This window comes from Anser anser (genome assembly GCF_964211835.1).
Source record: "Anser anser genome assembly, chromosome: 5".
Lineage (NCBI taxonomy): Eukaryota > Metazoa > Chordata > Aves > Anseriformes > Anatidae > Anser > Anser anser.
Window position 1 is genome coordinate 43727470 of NC_139725.1, and position 17887 is coordinate 43745356.

Sequence of the window (17887 nt, forward strand, 5' to 3'; positions counted from 1 at the left end):
CCAGAGGGGTATTCCTTTGCAGTGGCACCGGGCAGTCGTGTGATTTGTTTTGTGGGATGTCTAACGCCTTTATTCTTGAATTTAACTTCCTTGTGTCATCTACATGTGCCAGGCTGCGCTTTGTTCTTTGTCTTCTTGTTTGTTTCTCTTTCTTTGGTCTTGTTGCTACTGCTGGGACGGGTGGGAAAGGAAGACACAGAGAGGTTTCTGTGCGAGGCTAGCCCCATCCTCTGCAGTTGTCTTCAGCAGCTTCCCCAAGGACTGTGGCGTTCACAACAGATACCAAAAGACAACAACTGTGCAGCGGAGTACTGTGGAGAAATGAGAGTATTTCCTTGGGGAAACAAGGAGTCATCCCCTGTATTTCACATCACCAGCAGCCAGCCCTGCCCTGTCCTGTTTTTTATCATTGTGCTGGGCTGGATGTGATCTGCTAGAGGGGTGCAGCAGAGCCTGGCTGTTTTGCCCTGCAGACGTGCGCCATCCCTGCTGCCTTCCTTTAAAACAGTCGCTACCTGAACCACTGAATTCCTGAACCACTGCATGGCTCTGAGGTGAGGCACCTTTGGTATCTTTCCCATCAGCAAAGACCAATTAAAAGCAGTGCTGTTAGTAGAGAGGAGTAGGAAGGAGCAGGAATAATTAAGAGCAAAGATCACCGCAGGCTCCAGGCAGCTACTGCTAATTATTTATCTGCAGTGTGTAGGCCTAGCCTCTCCTATGTCACAGGGCACGGACAGCGCACCTTATTTTTGAACCATTTTGCCCTATAGCGCTCCATCCACTTCCACTGCTGTCTCCAGGACTTATTTGGTCCCATTAGCAAAGAGAACATTGTAGACAGGCACGAATAAATCTATTCTACCACCTAATGTCACAGGAAGATCATTATCCTTACTGCGGAGAAGAGGCATGTGAAGGATAGGGAACTTGCCTAAATGCAAGTTGTCCACACAAACGCAAGCGCTGGAATTAGGAAGCCTTCTGCTTAGCCATCGCGTCCCTTCACAGAAACCCTGGTGTCTCATCACTTCATCTTGTGCCCAGAGCTTTCAAGCAGTAAAACACCTCTGTCATCCAACTGCAGTGAAAGCCTCAATGTATAACTAACAGATCTTGAGAAATTTCTGGATAAGGTACTAAGTTCTGTGTGGCTAACCCTCAGATATTTTGGGGATATTCAACAAAACTAACCTTTCACTTCAGAATGATGAAATCAATATGCTTTGCCATCAGTTATGTTGGAAGGAGGACCATAATACAGCTCTCCTTCAATTACAGGAGATGGAATCAATACATTTCACCTCCATTTATGTGGTTAAGGTCTAAGTCAGCATGGCCCACCTTTTATTTATGGGGGCGGCCTCAATACAGTTCGCTTTCATTTAATGGGGAGGAACTAATATGTCTTGCTTTCACTTATGGGGGGTGGGAAGGAGAGAATCGATACAGCCACCATCGTTTATTGGGAGGAATCCACAGATCTCACCTTGATTTACTGGGGAGATCAATACCTCAGCCTTCATTAAAATGGGTGGTGTGTTGGACTGAATAAGGCTCACCTTCTGGAAGAGCAGACTGACTGAACCTGGCTCGCCGTGCACGTGGAGGTGATTCAGTGACGGCCTTCATGTGTATGAGGGCTGGACACCGTGTGGCTCGCCAGCTAATACAGGTTTGTACACAATTCTTCTCACTGTTAGGCCTGGAAAGTCAGGGGCAGGTTCGATACAGTGGGGACCCTGCGTGGCAGGCCTTCCTGCCCCAGAAGTCTGGCTGTGCTTTCCCATGCATGAGAGGGGCAGGATCGATACAATTTGACTCTATTAAAGCATGTGGGAGCCTGGATTCGGTGTAATATATCTTCCTTTACAGGAGACGGTCTCAAGATAGTTCTTCATTTACGCAGAGGTAGATTCAGTGATGTTCTTCATTTTCAAAAGCCGGATTCACTGTTCCTCATCTTCTTTTATAGGTAGCTAATATGAACTGTAAATTAATTGTAGGAGTAGAGAAATGGCCATGATGTATTCCAGGCCCACATTATGGCAGTCTAACTCAATGTCGGGGAAGGAAGTGCTTCTCTATAGCTCCTCAGAGCGCAGTGAAGCAGAGGAATTGAGTATATAGGTATGAAGAAAGGGGAAGATGGCAAGAGGATCCTAAGTAACTTTTACACAAAGACTGCTGCTGGCATGATTTGTCTTTGCAGCATCGCACGGTCTCTGTGGAAGTAGCTGATCTCACTGCATTTTAGAGCTGCTAATTCAGGCCTAAATCTTGCTGTCTTTCTCTCCAGAAGACACTAATCGCCATTTTTTCCTACCGTCCTCCCTCAAAAGAGCTCAAAGCCCAGCTGAAAAGAGCGTGGCCTGTTCTCCCATCACCTGCTACACACCCACCTCCCCAGGCCTGTCGGGAGTGCTGAGCAGGCCACGGCGGGGAGCCTTTCTCATTTCGGCTCCTGATTTGTTTGCAGCTCAGATTATCAGTGACCAGAAGTAAATGCTACTTGATGCAGCCAGGGGGGTTGCATGATACGTGTTAGGGGGCACCGGTACGTTTCCTTGGGGGAGATATGTCAGAACAACTTAGGGAAAAATGTCAGCCCAACTGCCCACCTTGCTGGGTTTCTCAGCAGGGAGCCCGTGGACTGAAAGGACCCCAGAGACTGAACCGCCCTGTCACTTCTCATCATGTGCAGCAGCTGCACAGCACACAGCACCTGCAGCTCCCATTTCAAGGTGAAAAGACAAAAAGCAAATGGAGGACGCTTTAATAACACCACCGAAACACACTGTGTTGAAAATATGGCAGTCCCTGCTGCCCTCTCCTTTTCCTGCACACCCAGGGGAAATGGGTAAGGGTGAGGTGAGGAACCAAAAGCAGACAGGTTTTGACTCAGACCCGCTGCTTCTTTTGGCTGATGAAAGCCTGCACCAGATTTGTAGGAGGCAGAAGGTGGAATGTGCATTTTCCATCCCTGAAGTTGCAGGCACATTTATTTTCATCACTGCAGCGTATCTGCATCGCTGCTTCTCCACGCTGGCTGCTTGTAGCGCTGTACTTAGAACTGTGCGTGTCTCTGTGTCAAGTAGGGCTTTTCACAGGCTCTCCTTTTATATCGTACTGGGTCAGCTAGATAGATAGGCTGAATACGAGAATGCCTATTTGCACGCAGAGTATTTCTCTGACAAATAGGTTAATTCCACAAAGAGTTTCATTCTGTTCCAAGCCCTCTCATGTCTCTTACATTCTTGTCCTCAAATACCCTGCCTCTTCCCTCTTCTTTTTTTTTTTTTTAATTCTAATTTTAACGTTAGGCTTTCTGAATTTCCCTTTCTTTTTTCCCCAGTGCCCAGGCTTTGCCGCCTATCTCCTTTCTATCTCTCCCCAGATTCCTTCTTTACAATGCCCTTCCTTAGACCTCCAGGTAAGCTTCTGTCTTTTGTCCAAAAATCTGAACATCTTCCAAGCTCAGCCACCTCCACAGACCCATGTAATGCCGTATTATATCTCTTGCTAGTCTAATAGAGCAATAAATTAGAGAAAGAGTCATTCAGTAGGTCAGCCTTCTTCCTTAAAGCTTTCTGGGAAACCTTCAGCAGCTATGGGTGACTGCGTGAGTTGTGCTGCTACTGAATTCTTGAGGCCCACGGCACGGCCAGAATCTCCCATCGCCACTTAGATGAACTCACGGACTATGATTTGGACAAGCACCAAGCACACGGAGGAGATCCAACAGGCTACCTCGGAAATTATTGCAAATTCCATCCAGAAGTGGTCTAAAGCATGGGAAGGAATAAGAATGCCCTCCTTAGGGCAGAAGTGTGCCTTAATTACAGAATGCAAGAGACCACACGGTATGATGATGGGCTTCTTAGAGTAATCAGTATTAATATCCAGCTCTTACATGCTGCTTTTTGTTAGATTTCAAAATGCTTCACCAGTGGCACAAAAATGACGATGCTTGGCCAAAGCCAGCCAGTGGCAGGACCACAAATGGAAACCAGCTGTCCCCAGCGTCCCAGGAGAACACGCTAGTTTCTAGCCATGCTTCCTCCCATAAAAGGCATAAGAAATGAGTCCTGCTCCTCGCACCAACTGCACTGCGTAAAGGAGCGGGAGGGCAGGTACGAATTGTTGCAGGGCTCCCCCTCATTAAGTATATATATATATATATTTATCTGTTTTCTCTCGTTTTGGCAACCCTTCTCCCAGGCAGAGCTGCTCGGGGTACGATCTCCCCCTGCGGCCCGTGATTCTCCATCAGCCTACGGCAGCAGCCACCGCAGCCCGGGCAGGAGGAGAGGAGCCCAACCTGCGCAGGGAACAAAGCCAACTGCCACTCGCTCCTGACTTAAAGGAACGCCGGCTCCTCTCCTTTGTCTCTCCTTTGTGAGCAGAGGAGTGAATTTGGTGCAGTGATTGAAAGGTGCTACGTCGTGATCTGCAATGTATTTTAACACCTTTTCAACGTGAGGTGACCATGCAGGCTTTTTGCACTCTTTCCATATCTATTTGATTGTGCTTTCAGAAGCTGTAAACAGGGACACAATAACAGTCTTCCGTCTGCACAGAGCCTTGCTCTGCATTATTCATACATTTCCTTCCCATTTCACACACTTATGTCAGTCCTCATTCAGGCAAAATTCATGTTAAATGATTCACGCTCTCTTTCTCTATATGTGTCTTTCTCTTTTTCTCTGTCTTTGAAATACGAATGAGAGAAAAATGCAAAAAAAGAACCTGTGATTAGACTCCTCTCTCTCTTTTTCCTTTCCCCTCCTCAGTCAGACCCCAATTCTCAACAAGATCTATATCTGCTCTCTTGACTTCACTGTCTGATGCAGAGGAAAATGAAGCAGAGGAGATGTCACTGTTAAAAAGTCCCATCAGTATCATCCAGTTATGCGCTGATTAATCCTAATTTCTGAAATTAAAGAAAGAAATTCCCATCTATGTATCCTCTTTGCCCCTGTCAGAGATATGTACTATCTCCTTTTTCCCTTGCCTCGCCTCGCCTCGCCTCGCCTTCCCTTCCCTTCCCTTCCCTTCCCTTCCCTTCCCTTCCCTTCCCTTCCCTTCCCTTCCCTTCCCTTCCCTTCCCTTCCCTTCCCTTCCCTTCCCTTCCCTTCCCTTCCCTTCCCTTCCCTTCCCTTCCCTTCCCTTCCCTTCCCTTCCCTTCCCTTCCCTTCCCTTCCCTTCCCTTCCCTTCCGTCAGGATTTTTGCCCTGAGAAGCCTCCCCACACATCCTAGGAGCATCCTAGAGATCTTAGTGGCAATTGCTCCGGGGCTTTTCACTTGCTGGGTGCTGTGAAGTTCTGCCTTGCCACTTTCATTACTTGATATTCATATGGGATTAATAGAAGGACGAGCAAGAAGGCATGGCTTGCGGCATTTGTTATACAGGGATGAATCCCAGCTTTGTGGTTTATCTTTTTTTGACTTGCATGATGCAGCTGAATGCCTTAACCCACAGTTGCCCGCCTGTGACTCTCCAGCACTGCATCAAGAGAAGACCGAGGTGCTGACGATGGGTTGAAGGGAGAGACCTGGGAGAATGGCAGGCCTGACAGAAGTCTCCCTGATGGCTGGGACCTGTTTTCACTGGCACATCAGTATGCACCACAGGGAAGCTGTCAAAGCCCAGGATGACTTCAGATTACCGTGGCATGACAGTGTCCAGGAATGCATTTTTCTATCTTAACGTGGCTGAAAGGTTGCAACCATCCCTCTCAGAGCAGCAAGCCCTGCTGTCATCCGTGCATTGTGCCGTGCTCTGCTCACCCCAAAGCTCTGCACCAGGGGCCGTGCTCTGAGTGCACGAGGAAGCCGAAAGCAGTGCAGAATGCAGATGACTGCCAGTGAAAGAGACTTTCTCACTGGAACCACCAGTGCCAGCCAAACTGCAGTGGGTGGCCACTGCTTTTCTTGGGGAACGCGAAATGCTCCTTTGGTTCGACAGAGCCCTGAGTGAGGCTTGTGAAACTGAGACACCCACCTCCCACCGAGACCATGCAGCACCAGCCCCGGCGGAGGCGTTGCCACCGCGCCTCCCTGCCCGAGCGAGGGGACACAGAGCTCCTGGCAGGGCATCCCCAGAAAATGAGCCCTAGTGTAGGGATTTGTTTTTCTCCTTCTGGTTCTGAAATAACATTTGTATTTTACTTTTCATCTGCTACCTTTCTCTGGAATTGGCTCCAGTTGGATGCTTACGGGGAAGGTGGACGCAGCACTGAAGACAGATGGGTTGAGTATGAGAGTGCTTTTTGTAATATAGCTTTCAAGTACAGAATTTTCCTTTGTAATGTTGCTGAGGAATTCTCCTTTGTAAGGATTTTCAGTGTGCGTACTTGTTATCCAGAAATGGAACAAGCGTGGCCTTTTGCATTGAGAAAAATGAAATAAAACAAGCAAAAAAAGACTGACATTAATATTTCTTCTGATTTTGATAGTAAATGTTCTTTCATCTTTCTCATATTTGTCCTGGTTAGACCCTCTGAAGCAATCTGAACACTTCCCTGTGGTGCTTATGGCTTAGACACCTCTAGGCGCATCACGGTGCCTTTCCCCATTAGCCAATTTTTCTAGCAGCACGAGCCAAAGGAAGCTGTCTGGTGCAAAGGAAGCTGTGTAATTGTGAAACTGTGCAGCAAGACAGGCCAGGAGGAATGGGAATCATTTTATCCCTCCCCAACTCTGCCCCTCTCTGTGCAACTTCATTTTCAGAGCGATGATTACCCTGACAGCTGGGTAACCTCACTGGGCTTGCCCTTGCTGGACTGTGTCAATTAGAGCCAACATCACTGCTCGTGACGCACGTTTCGGAGCGGCTTCTTGGCTCAGTTCAGGTGTGGGATCCACTTCCACGGGATTGCACCAGCTTCATGCCTCCAGCCTCCAGCACAGGGCAGGGCAGCTTCCTGGCCCTCCTTCTGTTCCTTTTTGGAGAGGGGGAATGCTGACATCCTCCACGCTTCGCCTTCTTTCCCCCTCTCCCTTTTTTTGCATCCGAAAGCCCTCGAGGGACTCAAATCCATCTTCCACACTCAGCAGCAGTGCTGGGGAAGGGAAGGAAGGGGGAGGGCGGGCAGCAGCCTGATTTCCAGGGGGACTGCACTGCTCATCAAAGGGACTGTATCCAGGCAACCCGCTTCCCCTGCCTGAGACGGGCACCCGCAGCTGGGGCTTCGGAAAGCTGAGAAGGAGCTACTGTAAAGAGCAGCTACGGGGAGGAGGTGGGGACGGCGCGGAGAGGGAGCCGTGTTATTTTGGGCAGGTTATTTCTGCCCTGGCTGAAAGCATCCAGGCTGCTACAGTAACCAACGGAGCACCCAAATGCTCCTCTGCGGGTCCCCCCCGAGGGAAGGGAAGCGCGAGCAGGTTCCTCACCCCATGGAAGGGCAATGGGGAAAGGCTCGCCGTGCCTCGCACAGGAGCAGGTCGGTTCCCCAGCTGGGAAGGAGGAGGACGGTGAGGCGCAACCCCTCCTCCTGGGGGCACAGTGAGGATATGTTCTGTATAGCCTGGAAAGCTCAAATCCAGCACGTGAAACTGCCAAACCTACAAATGCACAGGCAGACACACTGCCACGTGCAGGCAGAGATGACACGGGCCCTCGGGGTCCCCCGTACTCAGGCCCTCAGCAGCTGAGCACCTCAGCAGTTGTTACTCTACTTACTGCCTGAGTGATAGCCGCAGCGCTTTCTACCAGTGCGGGGTACGGGTGAGTTTTAGATCCTAAGCTCCTGTTTTGGCCATATTCCTAGGGTTTGGTCCCAGCTTAAGACCTCACCTGATTCTCTCCCAGGCAGGAGCCAGCACAGGTTGTGCACAGCTCCCCAGGAAAGCCTCTCCACGCTGGCTGCCTTGATTCTCTTTCTGCAACTGAGAGCTGCCTTTCTCCAAGAAGCATCCTCCTCCTTTCATGTGAATCACAGGATAGCTGGGGTTGGAAGGGGCCTCCAGAGATATCTAATCCAACCCCCTGCTCAAGCAGGGTCACCTGGAGCGTGTTACAGAGGGGAGCTCCCACCCCGGTGAGAAGGCAGTAGGTAGTTGTGGCCCTGCCCCTGGCAAGGAGGCAGCCCCGCGGGTGAGGAAGCCCACAGCCCTCTGGTGAGAGATGCCCAGATTCACAGTGTGAGGGAAGTACAAAACGCTCTCCGTTCCTCTTCCCTCTTTTTCTCAGCCATGCTCCAGCAGCGCACATCCCCCTTCACCTCACTTAGCTCCTTTGGTATACCACAACATCTCTTCTTATCCTTTCTCCCCATCGCTTTTCCTGCTCTTCCTTTACCCTGTCCTCTTTCCTCCTGTGCCGCCTCCAAGCGCTCTCCCAGCCCCGAGCCCCACCACCCAGCCGCACGGAGGGGCTCCTACCCCCGTCCCAGGCATTTCCTGACCTCTCAAGTGCCTCTCTCCTAGGAGTACCTGCTCTGGCTGCCCTTTGACTCTTTTTTCAGCGCTTTCTAACCTGTGGCTGAGTAGCTCACAAAGCGCCATTTGCTAGGCGGAGAGAAATAAGCTCCGGGGGGCTTCGAAAGAGCATTAAGGAGCTAAAAATAACCTTGGGTCAACACTGAATGAGCCGGAGGCACTTCTGCCCCGGCCCCAGCTGGTGCGCAGCCGGAGAGGACGCACAGCCAGATGAATCCTCTCTGGCCTCTGCAGCCGCTCCTCTCCCTGCCCTCGGGGCATCGCCGCTGCCAGGACCGGGATTGCCACACTGCTATAGAAAGAGGAAAACAAAACAAATGAAAAGGAATCTGCCCCAGAATAACCCCTCCGCCTCCTGGCACCGCATCCGCCACAGAAAGTTTTGTGAATCAGAGACGTTAGGCAGGAAAAGGCCTATTAGTTCCCATGGCTGTCCAAGCAGGGGGATGGGAGAAGGAGAGGTTAGTGCCCGATTATCCCCTCCAGCCTGCTTCGGTCAAGCATCTTCAGACGGGGAATCCTCCTTGGGCCCCACAGACAGACCCAGCTCTCTCGGAACAGCTCTGACACAGCAGCAGGGCTCGGGCAGCCCCTCGGGGCTCCATCTGCGTCTGAGCACATGCAGGGATGAAGCGAGGAAGATCACAGAGCACCATGACATCACATCTGACGTTTGATAAGATCTAACTTTAGAAAGGAAAATAAAGACTCGATATACTTTGATTGCCCCAACCGCTCACTCAGGTGAGTAAGAGTTTCACCAGCTCGCGCTGGGCAACACAAAGCAGAGGCAGGTGTTCCTAACACGGCTGGGGAAACGACAGCAACATCGCTAATTCCAGCACCTCTTATAAACAGCATTTTAAAAACCTGCATTTAAGTATAAATATTGCAGAGGCCAGCACTCCAAACTAAAGATGTGAGGAATGCAGCAACACAATGCTTCACTCTCATTCCCCCCTCAGCCCCCTGCTACTCCGGTGCACTGAGCGGTGCTCAGTGAATGAGGACAGCATCGGCCTTTCTTTCAGCCTGACTTGAACCCAAACCCAGACTTCACCCCCTACCTTCCCTCTCCAGTCTTCCTTAGCCTAAGCTTACGGACAAGGGGTTTAGCACCGTTAGAAGGCTCGATGTTTTTTCAGATGCTTGTAGTGCTGAAGACAAACAGTGACGTACACCTTGCCAATGGATTTCACAGCTGTAAGCTGACAGCTGAGAAATGTCGGTATGCAGAAATAATTATTCTGATCCAGATTCCGTAGGAGAGTGCTTCTGTGACTGCATGTGCTTTTCCCAGCTTCATCAGTGTCCCTACAATCCTTTTGCTGTCAATCAGCTGCTTCCCCGTCCCTGCTGCCCCCTCTTCTTGCCTGTCCCTGCCATCCAGCTCCAGCTCCTCTCGTGCTCTGAAAGTTTGCAGCCAGGAACCCAGGTGGGGAGGATCGAAGCGAAAGCGATGAGTAGCACGATCAGCGATGCTGCTACACGCTGTGATTCATTTCAAGGTTTGGGGAGCTTTAGCTCTGTAACTATTTATATGATGAGGAGAAAATAGATTAGTAGATAGCAGCTCTGCAGTGGGCAGTGAGAAGGGGGTGAGATCCTCACAAGTTTTGTGTATTCCCATCCCCTCGACAGTAAAACGAGAAAGAATAAAAGTGCCTACAGAATCGATTACTTTCTGTGCGCTGGCTGCCTGCTGAGCACTGCGCCATCATGCAGGAAAACATCTGCACAGGGAGTCGGTACAAACTGAGGAGGCTGCCCAGCCCCCAGAGCGAGGACTTTGCCACTGTGGCCTTGCTAACGGCTGTGCATACCCACTAATATGATATAAAGCTGTGGCAAGCTGGACCAAGCCCACGCGGGGACCTGTGGACACCTTTCAGGTAGGGCTAGCTCATACAGAGCACAGAGGTGGGACATGATGGCCCAACATCGTGGCTGGGGGGGCGATAGCTGTTTTGATGAAGAGGAAAAGAAGGATGTGGAGTCTCTCATCAGAAAGCCTCAGGAACATTTCAGCTAGCATCTGCCGGGAATGCTGTCCTCTCTGGGAACAAGGGATGAACTGGATGATCTTCCAATCCTGTCTTCACCCTAACTAAAGTCAGGCACCAGTTTAAAAGGTGATCTGCATGATACTCTTACAAGATGCTTGCTGAATTTACCTTTTGCTGTGTACAAAGGGAGCCTTCTAGCCTTCACAAAGTACTGTTTGACATGGCCGGGAAGCACAGGGCTGAAGCCAAGTCTGTGAGCAAAACCCTACTCAGCAGCAACAGGATTTTAAACTCCCAGCACCTGAGCCTGGAAGGCTGCCATTCTCCTCTAATCCCAGAGCACAAACCACGCCAGCCTTTTCCCACTGCAAACTGCATTAAGAGCCCACCCTTTCCTTTTTTCTCCAAGGCGACCTGAACTGTCTCAATGAGCAGCCTGGTGTCCAGCAGGGAAGTGTGACTCATGCTTTCTTTGTCACAGGCACAAAAGCCGCGATCGGACACGTTTCCCCTGATGGCAGGGGACAGGAGAGGATGACCCTGAAGGTCATCCTATATAAGCCTTTCTTCCAGCCCTGTGTTCCTTGTCCAGTGAAACAGAGAGGAGCACTGTTTCCAGTGTGGAGAGACAGGATCAAGAGACTTGAATTTGTCCCTAAGTTGCCACTGACTGTGTACAGTTGAATTTATCCCTTTTGTTACGTTACCTGTAACATGCAGACAGTAAAATGCATTAAACACAAAGAAACCGTAGGATTCGAAGAATGATAATTGTGTATCTCAGGAACAGAGCGTACATTTCTAATTAACTGAAAGGATCATTCTTTATTACCACCAGCCTTTGTAAAGTACTTTGCTCTGGAAGAAGCATGTGATACACAGTTAGCAGTACACGTTATTCAATTATTAATTCATCCTATTATTCTATATGCCAGTATATTTATAACGTGCCAGTTGCTTTGGTTTCTACGTGAGGAATGCACAGTATTGAACTCTAATTAATGAAATCAAATACTTTCCACTACATACTTCTAATTAGAAATGCTACAGATGATTTCCAAAACGATATTGTTAACAAAACAACATATGGCTTGCCTTGCTCACAAGCTTTTCAATGCTGCAGTTGGTGATATAGTTTGGGATCCCCAAGACAAAAGATGTTACATAAATATCAATTCAAAAGTATTTCAACAGTTTCCTTTGCCAACAAAAGCCCCAAGGCTTGCTGCATACTGAGCATAGCTCTTTATTTATTACTTTTACTATTTTTATTGTTACTGTTTCTAAAAAGTCAAATAATACAACATATTAATTATGATTAAAGATTATTTGATAATTTCCATTAAAATTGGAAATGAATCCCAATGAATGACTTCCAGTTTGGATAGCTAATTTCTATTTTCTTCAGTTTCCTGTCCAGTTTCAGCTGGATATAATCTGATTCCTCCCTTCCTTAAAAGAGGGTGCAAGTGCTGCCCTGTGCTGTTAAACATTTGTCCTACTCAACTCTAAGAATGACTGGATTTCAGCAACGGGAGAAGCAATTTCTGTCTTTTCTTCATAAACACTTGGCATATTTCAAATTAAAATGCTCACCCAAATATTTACTTTTCAAATATTTGCACTGAGTGATCCTTATCCCTTCTCTTTCCATTTCTTCCTAGCCCAGATCCCCCAGTCAAACTGGGGGTGGGGGGAGGCTGTGGAAGCCAAAAGTGGCTTTAAGCGTCTTTAACACTTCAGTGGTTCTGGGGCTCGGGTCAGTTCGGCTGCTGGGCGTCGTGCCAGGGTCACAGCCCACCCAGCACAGGGCACAGCGAGGAGATGGGACCTGCAGATCTGAGCCTGCACAGGCCAGAGGAAGAGAAATCATCCAGCAAACTAAGCCTGGGAAGCACACTTGTGGGATGAAAGGGCAGCAGTTGTAAGAAAGGAAGATTTCTGGAGGCAGTTTTTAACTGCTGGTTAGAGAATCAGTTGTGATTTCAACAGCCACATCTACCAAACTGGACTGAACCACCTCCAGCACAGAAAAAGCCTCAGGGAGGAGACGAAAAGTGTAATTAATTAATGCTTGTTAAAATGCTTTGAGACCCTCAGATGGAACACACTAGAGAAGCAGAAAGACTTAATTATTTTTACCATTGATATTAGGGGGGTTAACTGCTTCTCATTGAGATACTGCAGTCCTTGTGTTCTTTTTGAGTTGGATCTGCTCTGCGTATGGCATCCGAGACCAAAAAACAGCTGGACAAAAATGGTGAAATGATAATCTCAACAATTTGGATTGTAAAAACATATTTTTCAGGGACATGTTTGTTTGACGCGGTCAGACAACCTTATGTCAGACCTGACATTAAAGAGCCGGGCTATGGAACGAGCACACCTTAAAACAGACAGAGCTGTGCCTTTGGCTCCTGGCACGGCAGCTTTCTCCCCTTATTTCTCTTTACATGATTTTGCAACAGGAAATGTAGCTATTAGCTAAACGGCAGCAAAATATTCATACTGACATTATCAGAGCTAACCCCCCGACGAAGCACAAGGAGATATTGGCTAGCTTAGCAGGACAGGAAAACAGACTCCAGATCCTTTCACCTCCGTGTCACCAGGTCCAGCCCAGTCTAGATTGATAGTTACAAAAATGCCGTTTGACAGCTTTCTGGCACTCTGGACAAAATGAACTGGGCAAGGGAAGGATGGAAAATTCTCAGCCTGAGTCCCACTGGGACAAGTATCAACACTACGAATGGCACCGCTTGCCAGCGCCGAAAAGAGGCCATTGCATTCCTCAGACACATTACTTCCAGGAGGGCAGGAGGAATAATGTCAGGGCTATGTTAAAGCAACTTGCCCTGTCCTGCATGTACCTTTTAGACTCCAAAATTAACTTAGTGCCTTCCATCAGAAAACTATTCACTTTGAAGAGCAGAGGAGAGAGAGTGGGTACCAGCCAGACAGGGAGAGTGTTATTTGTAGGCCATTTCCTGAAAGCAGCTGCCTTTAGGAGCATGCCTCAGGACAGCAATGTGAATTACTGCTAGTAAAAATCTGTCATAACTCAGCATTACTAAAATTATTCTGTACCCTGGCACTGTACCCATCCTTAGCTTGTTCCCTGCATGAAGCATAGCTCATTTGGAATAAAACACAGCCAGACAGAGGCAGCAGAACTCCCAAAGTTATAGTATCTTAGATACCCTTGTCCTCCTTATGACACCTGAGCACTGCCTGGTCTTTGATGTATTTTTCCTTATGATGTCCTGATGAGGCAACCCTTCAGTTGTTCTTTCAAATGCTGCACTAACTCTGGATCTTGCTGCAGTTACACATGTACCTCCTGTGAACATGTCTGGATGTTTTAAACAACTATGTTTGGCAGCGCTGTGCAAGATCTGTGTGGTTCTGGTACTCCAAAGTTGGGAAGAAAAAGCAGAGCAGTGGAAACTTTGTGTTCCCCTATAGCTTGGTGGCTGTGTTGGCTGGGGGTTCTGGCAACACAGTCACAAGGCCCATGTGAAGTAGAGCATCTCAGAGAATCACAGTTATCATCGGGTATGTCATTTCTTCTGTTTCTGGTGGGAATGCAGGCACTGCTTAGCACAACGAGAAGCAGTATTGGTGGTATCACTCACGCTGAGACCTGGATGCTTCTCTCCCAGAAATGGAATTGGCTCTGGCAGCTAGATCCAAAGCACGATGCTGAGAAAAGGTAAGCAGATTTCCCACGAACCAGCACCCCAGAATGCAAATAGTGGCATGTCCTAGAAACACGCAGTCCCTCTCCTCCCGTACCATCCTGCCACCAGACAAGGCCATCCCTGAGATCTGTTGTTGAAAGACCAGAGGTAAGAGTTGCACAATGCTGTAACGAAAACTGAGGGCCTGAATTGGCAGTGAATCTGCCTTGAACTCCAGTGCCTGTCATGAAGCAATAACCAACCCACTTTTTGACATTCACCGGGAAGGTTAAATGAGACAGAACTCAGCTGATCTTTGTCCATGGTTCCTCATGGCATCCATATCTGACAAATTACATGTGTAAACAAGGTTAGACAGCCCTGATTTTTTCTGCAAGGTGCAAGGCCACAGCAACAAGGCCTCTGTGTGACATTTCTTGGTACCGCAGAACTCCAGGCCCACGCAATTCTCCGTCCTTTCTGTGCGTCTGCAGTGCTTCGAGGCCTGGATGAAGTGGATTTGCTTCCTGTGGGCTGGCAGGGTGGCGAAAGGCACAGGTTATGGTTTTGAAGCTCAGACCCAGCGGCAATGGTCAGGCACAGCCCAGTGGTGTGTGACGCCGCCGTGTCCGAGGCGCAGAAGGAAGGCCCGACCCCACAGCTCGGCAGGAGCACCGGGTGGCCACAGCTCCTCAGCGGCCACATTCGTGCCTGGAGCCCGTGAGGGCCTACAGCAGAGCCCACCCTGACACAAACCACAGTTAGACCCTCTTGTGGGGGAAGAATTGAAGCACAGAGGAAGAGAGACCCAGATTCAGAAGCTATTCAGACACCTAACGATGCAGTGAGATGCCAGCTGGTATTTCCAGAAAGCTTGGTGTGGGACGACGATAACAGGAGGCAGGCCGAGGCCGCTCGCCTGCTAGCGAAGCGGGAATGACCCGTCTCAGGGTCAGCACGGCACACGGGAGTGTAAAGGGATATGGCTCTGCTCGACTGTGGATACAAAGGCTTACAAACCGAGCATTACGGTTCCTAGAAAGAAACCCAACGAACTCGGAAAATAAAACACTCTGACCGACTTACACCTCCATTAACCCATCCTTAAAGGCTTAAGCAGGTACATCCACTTGTTGCTAGGCTCTCAGCAGCAGGATTTGCGGCCCCGGGATTCCAGCTGCACTCAGCACAGGAGCATGCTGTGGATATAAAGACTGCCTTGTATTTTATACACCCTTGTGAACAGGACTGAGAGCTGGGACGCTTCTGCTGCTCTCAGCTGAGCTCAGCTTTTGAGAGAGCCTCAGTGCAGACCAGCAGGTCTCCCAGCACCCAGAAAGATGCCCACCAAGCCCTCCTAAGTCAAAGCTGGGCCTTTCAGAGCTGGGAGCACAGCTGGACTTTCCCTAAACCACAGTGACCAGCCCACTGGGAATGAGGATGATGGTATGGCAGAGTTGGACTTTCCAGGGAGGGATATGTGCAGTGGATGAAGGGAAGGTTAAAAAAGCAGATGGACTTGACCTCTCCTCCAGGGCCTTCTGCATACTTTTAACTCACACCCTGTCTGAGAGCACTGGTGACCTGGTGTGGAAGATCGGAAAGGCAAGAGGAGATTCACAGGATTTTAACAACAAAGTGTGTTTGTAGTTCCAGTGGAGCTGAATCCAGGAAATGTCATTGTTCACAGCGTGGGCCGTGACCCCTGCAGCCTGCTTTGGAGGCAGTGACCTCTGCCAAGCAGTGACAGAATTCAGCTCTTAGGTTCAGCTTAATCCTGACCTGCAGCCCCACCTTTTAGCCCCTGGCTTCCCGAATCCCTTTGACAAGACACTGAACTCCTGACCTGCAGAATCCCCTTTTATTCCAGTGCTGATCCCCCTCTGTCTCCATCTATCGTTTCATCACTGAGCTCTGCCAAATCCGCTCACTCTAGATCTGTGACACCCTTCTTCTTCTAACACTGAATATGGGTATTAGCTATCCCATTCTCCCCAGTAAACTCCTCTACCTGACTGTTGCCAATATTACTTGGTTTTGCTGGCCAAGCAGGTCAGTTAAACTACACCCTTCCTAATCGAAAGCGCCTCTGCTGCTGCCATTCAGGGCCCACCCTTCCTCCAGCTGTGTTGATGCACCTCCCTCCTCAGAGGCTCTCGGCAGACTTTATTCATAACGGCTACAGCCTGCAAAGATGCTGAAACAGGAAGCCAAATGACTGCTGCGCGACCTTGGGAATGCAAATTCCATGTGTTTGCGAAGTCAAAGCAAGCCATTTCCTTCCCCAATCCCTCCTCCCTCCGCGGGCGTGCAAGCCACAGCTAATGGGAAAACACAGAGGCACACACAAAGCTTTGTCGATGCTAATTGCCAGGAGCTGAGGCCCAGTCATCCTGTTGACTAATTTGTCAGCCACTGCTGACTCAGCAATCTGGGGGGACAGCTTCTCTCAAGCACTCAAGTACATTGCAAGTAAATGCCTCTTATTGTTCTTTCCTTCCCCTCGCTCTGGTGTGTGTATTTGTGGACAATTCCTGCCCCGGGCTTGACCTTGGCTTCAGCGGTGACTGGAGGGCTCTGATTGCCATGGTGGGCCTCTCATTAAACCCGCATGGAGGGAACAGGCTTGGCAGTGGTGGGAGGGAGAGGGGGGAACGCATGACCCGGGCTGGAAGCAGCCTCTGCACAAGCAGGCCAGGGCCGAGAGGAGAGGGCTGACCTGAGCTGTGTGTGTTATGTGGAAGAACGACAAGTGAGATCAACAAGCAGGCTCTGTCTGGAACAAACGTCCCTAAACCTGCCTGAAATATGCACAACTTCCTCGCTTAGCGCTGCCTCTGCCCTTAAAGAGCAGATCTGGGCGGGAGCCCAGGCAGACGTCCTCCGGCCAAAGGGAGAAAACACGGCTGGTGAACTGCCGCTGACATGGGGAGGAGACGCACGCACGCCGGGCTGACGCTGCGTGCAGGAGCACAAGCACCTGCAGCCACTACGCGCGGCACCGCGTGTGTCTGCACGGCCGCACGGCGGGCCTGCCGCCTGCAACGCTGCAGGTACCCCAACGGGCAGCGCCGGGATCCGAAGCCGAAGGAGAAATTTTAGATGTTGAGGAGGCCTGAACTTGTGTTTGTGGAAAGCTTGCCTGAAAACAGGAGATGGACTGAAGAGAGAGCACAGACACAGCCCTTTGGAGTTGGCTTTGTCCCAGACGGCGAACCGTGCATCCCCACCGACGTATCCAGCTCTGCCTGCATCCCTGCCTCAGCCCGTCCCTGCCTGAGCCGTCATTATCAGTCCTTCGAAACTGACCCAGCTGACAGCAGCAGAGCCCGCTCCTTGCTCGGATACCGGCAAGCTGAGCGAGCTTCGGCACTGACTGCGAGGGAGCGCTTGTATGCGCATGATGTGTGTTGGCAGAACGGCACAGCCAGGGATCCTGTCGGAGTGTTTGTCTGGAGCCGGTTAAATAATTCATTATCAATAATATTGTGAATTTTGGCAATATTTTGCCTGAATAAATATTCGCAAATACATTTCCATTATTTAGCCAGCTTTGGCCCTGTTCCATTCCATTTAACGTGCAGCTCTACCAGACTTTGCTTCCAGGTAGGAAAATAAGCTGCATCCTGTAAGACACGTGGAGCCCAGGAAGTTTTAGCCAAGTTCCCAATCAGCAGGTGGCATTTATGAAATTGTCTCTTTGTAAGAAAGAGCTTTGCTATGCAATGCCTTTCCTAACCAGTCTCGAAATCCTAAAG

General features: G+C 49.6%; 1 long non-coding RNA gene across 1 annotated transcript; it reads left to right on the forward strand.

Moving 5' to 3' along the window:
- The first annotated feature begins 618 nt into the window (after positions 1-618).
- LOC310900093 lies at positions 619-17660 on the forward strand. Its single transcript, XR_014584833.1, has 2 exons — positions 619-4483; positions 5484-17660. It is a non-coding gene; the product is annotated as an uncharacterized lncRNA (long non-coding RNA).
- The last annotated feature ends 227 nt before the right edge of the window (positions 17661-17887 follow it).